Source organism: Ranitomeya imitator, chromosome 5 (genome assembly GCF_032444005.1).
Source record: "Ranitomeya imitator isolate aRanImi1 chromosome 5, aRanImi1.pri, whole genome shotgun sequence".
Lineage (NCBI taxonomy): Eukaryota > Metazoa > Chordata > Amphibia > Anura > Dendrobatidae > Ranitomeya > Ranitomeya imitator.
Genome location: NC_091286.1, coordinates 5721368 through 5729148, shown reverse-complemented (window position 1 = coordinate 5729148; position 7781 = coordinate 5721368).

Genomic DNA, 7781 nt, shown 5'->3' with positions numbered 1-7781 from the left:
CCTGTCAGGCAAAGCGACCTTGGGCCCCAGTATGGTTTGACTGGCAGTCATGGTCCCCAAACCTGATGTGTTCGGAAGCTGCAAAACAATAGTGTGTAGATCTCCCATTTCCAGGCTGAGCTGCTGCAGTTGCCCTGTCAGAGCAATGATAGGATCCATAATGGATCAGAAAATGGTTTCGGTCAGCGCTAATATCACAACTCTGATGTTGGGCATCCCGGGAACGGGCTCCTTCCCTGTCCCTAATGCTAGTGTGGCACCTCAGGAGTCCGGGTACCACAGTGGTGCTGCCTTCCTCTCGGGGAGGGTGATGCCATGTCTGGAGACAGGTGGGATCCCTTTGGCAGGTAATCTTACATGCAACACTTTCTGACTCCAGGCCAGAAGGGGGAGCTCTAAACCCGGTTTAAGGGGAACTTCTCTATATAGATCCTGGTCTGGAGGAGGTGTTAGGTCAGTTGGTAGCAGACAGTGAAGGAGCACAGAGGAACTTGAGCTAGAGTAGGGCTGCGATTGGGTCCTTCTAAGCTAGAGCGCAAGAACCAGGAGCACAAGGTCGTGAGGAACTACAAGTCCCACGGCAGAACCAGAGGGCAGGAAACTAAAAGGGACTTGTCCAGATTACACCTGAGGTACAGCAGCATCCAGAGCCCGGAGTCACCGTGTATAGAGACCCCAAAGAGACGGCTCAAAATGCCTACCATGCAGGAACTGTCCCAGGACAAAGAGTAACCGAGGACCTTGTCAGGACGCCACAGGCAGCAAGAGACTAGTAATCAGTGCAAAGTGGAAGGCTCCCAAACTGACCTGGCAAAGGGATTTCCTCTAGTCTTGAGGCTGCTTGGACATCATTGACGCCTGTTGCCGGTACCCTGGCCTGAGGCTGTTTAACATCAGTAAACCAGGTAAAGACTGCAACCCTGTGTCCTCCATTTATTTGCCGGCATTCACCATCCCTGCCAAACACACCTGGAGACCTGTTGTGAATTCCGTTCTTGGGCTCCCTCCGGTGGTTGTAAATGGCACTTTTGTGAATTCTGCCCTTGGGCTCCCTCTGGTGGTTTTGAGTGGAACTGCCGCTCCTTGGGTTTAGCTTTAACAGCTGCTTTCACTAATCGTCTCTCCTGGCTCTGCTATTTAACCTGGCTCTAGTCTTCAGCCTATGCCACTTGTCAATGTTCTCTGGCTGGATTCACATCTCTGCTTGGATTCTCCTGGTTTCCTGACCAGTTCTGCTAAGATAAGTTCTGGCTTTGCTCATTTCAGTCCACATGTTGTGGACTTATTGTTCTGTGCATTCTATTTTTGTCCAGCTTGTCAGTATGGATTTTTTCTGTTAGCTGGAAGCTCTGGGAAGCAGATTTACCCTCCACACCTTTAGTCAGGTGTGGAGATTTTGTAAACTCTGTGTGGATTGTTTTGTAGTTTTTATACTGACCGCACAGTATCTTTTCCTGTCCTATCTATCAAGCTAGACTGGCCTCCTATGCTAAAATCTGATTTCATCTCTGCGTATGTTATTTTCCCCTCCTCTCACCGTCAATATTTGTGGGGGGCTATCTTTCCTTTGGGGATTTTCTCTGAGGCAAGATAGGTTTCCTGTTTCCATCTTTAGGGGAAGTTAGATCTTAGGCTGTGCCGATGGGTCTAGGGAGCGTCAGGTACCCCCCACGGCTATATTTAGTTGCGCTGCTAGGTTCAGGGTTTGCGGTCAGTACAGATACCACCTCCTTCAGAGCTTGTCTCATGTTGTTCCTAAACCACCGGATCATAACAGAGACCCCGCTTCACCTGTGGGAAGCGACACCATCTTTGCTGCAGCACCATCACCCCCAGAGGACCCCCTTAAGCAACGTCGGTCACCTCTGACCGAGATCCACAAGTGGCGTCACAAACTTTCATTATTTCCCCAACCCCTTTAAAGAATTTCCCTTTTACTTGGGCACCCAGGGCCACGGATCGGGTCGCTGCCACTGTAACCACCCCTTTAGTTGTGACCGGACCCGGTACCGAGTATACCCACTGCCCTAGTGGACGACTCACTAGGGGCGCCTTAGCTCACCCTGTTCCCCGGATTACTTCTGATGATGAAGGTGCCATGACCACGTAACTTGCCTTAGCTCCTGAATCTGCCCTCAGTCTGTACCCTTCCCCCATACAGGGAAGAGGGGAGCAGCAGTGCACCGTAAAACACCAACCAGACGAGGAAGGTAAAAAACAGGGATATAAGAAAATACCAAACATACAAATATACTCAGACAATAGAGGAATGTGTCGGGGCGTGGAGGATGGGGTAAAACAAAAAGTAGAAGAAGTAGGGGAATTTGCACACAAGCAAAACCAGTCACAAATAAATCCACCAAACGCCTTCTCCAATAATAACCAAAAACGACCTCCAGCCATGCAGCATAAGCCATCTCTGACAATGAGTGCTAGCCAGGGCCCGGATTATATAGGAGATGGGAGTGGCTAACAGGGAACAGCTGAGAGCCTTAATGCAGGGAAGCTTCCAGGAGCTCTCAACTGAGCAGATTAACCCCTGGACTGCCAAAAGAAATTTACACTGTTTAATAAGGTGAAGTGCTTCTAACCAGTGCAGGAGTAGGAGAAATAAGACGCTGCGGTCTACTGGCTCCTCTCTGTTGTGGGAAATATGTGACAGTTCTCCTTTAAGTCCTGTTCCTTATGTCAGCATAGTGGGATTATTATCTGGTGCTTCTAGAGGAGCGTAATCCACTGGTGAACCGCACAGCATCCGGGCTCAGGACAGGTCTCAGTCTGGATACGCATCCGCCTCTTTGTTCTGGTGACTTTACCTCCTGTGGAGGAGAATGCTGCTCTACTTCTCCAACAGCGCTCAAAATAAACATGGATCCAGACTTCCCTGAGAAATAGGAAGTGGCCGAGCGGTGGAAGAGCCTGCGGAGGAGGCGAAAGGAAGCACCTCTCACCTCGGCTCCTCCAAACATCCCAGATACAAAGGGCCACAACTTCCCTGGATGGTAAGATGTCATAGATGGAGAAAAGATCGCACAGGAGGAGTGGTGCTGTGCAGTGTATATATACAGGAGGAGTGGTGCTGTGCAGTGTATATATACAGGAGGAGTGGTACTGTGCAGTGTATATATACAGGAGGAGCGGTGCTGTGCAGTGTATATATACAGGAGGAGTGGTGCTGTGCAGTGTATATATACAGGAGGAGTGGTACTGTGCAGTGTATATATATACAGGAGGAGTGGTGCTGTGCAGTGTATGTATATACAGGAGGAGTGGTGCTGTGCAGAGTATATATACAGGACAGGAGGAGTGGTACTGTGCAGTGTATATATACAGGAGGAGTGGTACTGTGCAGTGTATATATACAGGAGGAGCGGTACTGTGCAGTGTATATATACAGGAGGAGTGGTACTGTGCAGTGTGTATATACAGGAGGAGTGGTACTGTGCAGTGTATATATACAGGAGAAGTGGTACTGTGCAGTGTATATATACAGGAGGAGTGGTACTGTGCAGTGTATATATACAGGAGGAGCGGTACTGTGCAGTGTATATATACAGGAGGAGCGGTACTGTGCAGTGTATATATACAGGAGGAGTGGTACTGTGCAGTGTATATATACAGGAGGTTCTGTACTGTGCAGTGTATATATACAGGAGGAGTGGTGCTGTGCAGTGTATGTATATACAGGAGGAGTGGTGCTGTGCAGAGTATATATACAGGAGGAGCGGTACTGTGCAGTGTATATATACAGGAGGAGTGGTACTGTGCAGTGTATATATACAGGACAGGAGGAGTGGTACTGTGCAGTGTATATATACAGGAGGAGTGGTACTGTGCAGTGTATATATACAGGACAGGAGGAGCGGTACTGTGCAGTGTATATATACAGGAGGAGGAGTGGTACTGTGCAGTGTATATATACAGGAGGAGTGGTACTGTGCAGTGTATATATATACAGGAGGAGTGGTACTGTGCAGTGTATATATACAGGAGGAGTGGTACTGTGCAGTGTATATATACAGGAGGAGTGGTACTGTGCAGTGTATATATACAGGAGGAGTGGTACTGTGCAGTGTATATATACAGGAGGAGCGGTACTGTGCAGTGTATATATACAGGAGGAGTGGTACTGTGCAGTGTATATATACAGGAGGAGTGGTACTGTGCAGTGTATATATACAGGAGGAGTGGTACTGTGCAGTGTATATATACAGTAGGAGTGATACTGTGCAGTGTATATATACAGGAGGAGTGGTACTGTGCAGTGTATATATACAGGAGGAGTGGTACTGTGCAGTGTATATATACAGGAGGAGTGGTACTGTGCAGTGTATATATACAGGACAGGAGGAGTGGTACTGTGCAGTGTATATATACAGGAGGAGTGGTACTGTGCAGTGTATATATACAGGACAGGAGGAGTGGTACTGTGCAGTGTATATATACAGGAGGAGTGGTACTGTACAGTGTATATATACAGGAGGAGTGGTACTGTGCAGTGTATATATACAGGAGGAGTGGTGCTGTGCAGTGTATATATACAGGAGGAGTGGTGCTGTGCAGTGTATATATACAGGAGGAGTGGTACTGTGCAGTGTATATATACAGGAGGAGTGGTACTGTGCAGTGTATATATACAGGAGGAGTGGTACTGTGCAGTGTATATATACAGGAGGAGTGGTGCTGTGCAGTGTATATATACAGGAGGAGTGGTGCTGTGCAGTGTATATATACAGGAGGAGTGGTACTGTGCAGTGTATATATACAGGAGGAGTGGTACTGTGCAGTGTATATATACAGGAGGAGTGGTGCTGTGCAGTGTATATATACAGGAGGAGTGGTACTGTGCAGTGTATATATACAGGAGGAGTGGTACTGTGCAGTGTATATATACAGGAGGAGTGGTACTGTGCAGTGTATATATACAGGACAGGAGGAGTGGTACTGTGCAGTGTATATATACAGGAGGAGTGGTACTGTGCAGTGTATATATACAGGAGGTTCTGTACTGTGCAGTGTATATATACAGGAGGAGTGGTGCTGTGCAGTGTATATATATACAGGAGGAGTGGTACTGTGCAGTGTATATATACAGGAGGAGTGGTACTGTACAGTGTATATATACAGGAGGAGTGGTACTGTGCAGTGTATATATACAGGAGGAGTGGTGCTGTGCAGTGTATATATACAGGAGGAGTGGTGCTGTGCAGTGTATATATACAGGAGGAGTGGTACTGTGCAGTGTATATATACAGGAGGAGTGGTACTGTGCAGTGTATATATACAGGAGGAGTGGTACTGTGCAGTGTATATATACAGGAGGAGTGGTGCTGTGCAGTGTATATATACAGGAGGAGTGGTGCTGTGCAGTGTATATACACAGGAGGAGTGGTACTGTGCAGTGTATATATACAGGAGGAGTGGTGCTGTGCAGTGTATATATACAGGAGGAGTGGTACTGTGCAGTGTATATATACAGGAGGAGTGGTACTGTGCAGTGTATATATACAGGAGGAGTGGTACTGTGCAGTGTATATATTCAGGAGGAGTGGTACTGTGCAGTGTATATATTCAGGAGGAGTGGTACTGTGCAGTGTATATATACAGGACAGGAGGAGTGGTACTGTGCAGTGTATATATACAGGAGGAGTGGTACTGTGCAGTGTATATATACAGGACAGGAGGAGTGGTACTGTGCAGTGTATATATACAGGAGGAGTGGTACTGTACAGTGTATATATACAGGAGGAGTGGTACTGTGCAGTGTATATATACAGGAGGAGTGGTGCTGTGCAGTGTATATATACAGGAGGAGTGGTGCTGTGCAGTGTATATATACAGGAGGAGTGGTACTGTGCAGTGTATATATACAGGAGGAGTGGTACTGTGCAGTGTATATATACAGGAGGAGTGGTACTGTGCAGTGTATATATACAGGAGGAGTGGTGCTGTGCAGTGTATATATACAGGAGGAGTGGTACTGTGCAGTGTATATATACAGGAGGAGTGGTACTGTGCAGTGTATATATACAGGAGGAGTGGTACTGTGCAGTGTATATATACAGGAGGTTCTGTACTGTGCAGTGTATATATACAGGAGGAGTGGTGCTGTGCAGTGTATATATACAGGAGGAGTGGTACTGTGCAGTGTATATATACAGGAGGAGTGGTACTGTACAGTGTATATATACAGGAGGAGTGGTACTGTGCAGTGTATATATACAGGAGGAGTGGTGCTGTGCAGTGTATATATACAGGAGGAGTGGTGCTGTGCAGTGTATATATACAGGAGGAGTGGTACTGTGCAGTGTATATATACAGGAGGAGTGGTACTGTGCAGTGTATATATACAGGAGGAGTGGTACTGTGCAGTGTATATATACAGGAGGAGTGGTGCTGTGCAGTGTATATATACAGGAGGAGTGGTGCTGTGCAGTGTATATACACAGGAGGAGTGGTACTGTGCAGTGTATATATACAGGAGGAGTGGTACTGTGCAGTGTATATATACAGGAGGAGTGGTGCTGTGCAGTGTATATATACAGGAGGAGTGGTACTGTGCAGTGTATATATACAGGAGGAGTGGTACTGTGCAGTGTATATATTCAGGAGGAGTGGTACTGTGCAGTGTATATACAGGAGGAGTGGTACTGTGCAGTGTATATATACAGGAGAAGCGGTACTGTGCAGTGTATATATACAGGAGGAGTGGTACTGTGCAGTGTATATATAGAGGAGGAGTGGTACTGTGCAGTGTATATATACAGGAGGAGTGGTACTGTACAGTGTATATATACAGGAGGAGTGGTACTGTGCAGTGTATATATACAGGAGGAGTGGTACTGTGCAGTGTATATATACAGGACAGGAGGAGTGGTACTGTGCAGTGTATATATACAGGAGGAGTGGTACTGTGCAGTGTATATATACAGGAAGAGTGGTACTGTGCAGTGTATATATACAGGACAGGAGGAGTGGTACTGTGCAGTGTATATATACAGGAAGAGTGGTACTGTGCAGTGTATATATACAGGACAGGAGGAGTGGTACGGTGCAGTGTATATATACAGGAAGAGTGGTACTGTGCAGTGTATATATACAGGACAGGAGGAGTGGTACTGTGCAGTGTATATATACAGTAGGAGTGATACTGTGCAGTGTATATATACAGGAGGAGTGGTACTGTGCAGTGTATATATACAGGAAGAGTGGTACTGTGCAGTGTATATATACAGGACAGGAGGAGTGGTACTGTGCAGTGTATATATACAGTAGGAGTGATACTGTGCAGTGTATATATACAGGAGGAGTGGTACTGTACAGTGTATATATACAGGAGGAGTGGTACTGTGCAGTGTATATATACAGGAGGAGTGGTACTGTGCAGTGTATATATACAGGAGGAGTGGTACTGTACAGTGTATATATACAGGAGGAGTGGTACTGTGCAGTGTATATATACAGTAGGAGTGATACTGTGCAGTGTATATATACAGGAGGAGTGGTACTGTGCAGTGTATATATACAGGAGGAGTGGTACTGTGCAGTGTATATATACAGGACAGGAGGAGTGGTACTGTGCAGTGTATATATACAGGAGGAGTGATACTGTGCAGAGTATATATACAGGAGGAGTGGTACTGTGCAGTGTATATATACAGGAGGAGCGGTACTGTGCAGTGTATATATACAGGAGGAGTGGTACTGTGCAGTGTATATATACAGGAGGAGTGGTACTGTGCAGTGTATATATACAGGAGGAGTGGTACTGTGCAGTGTAT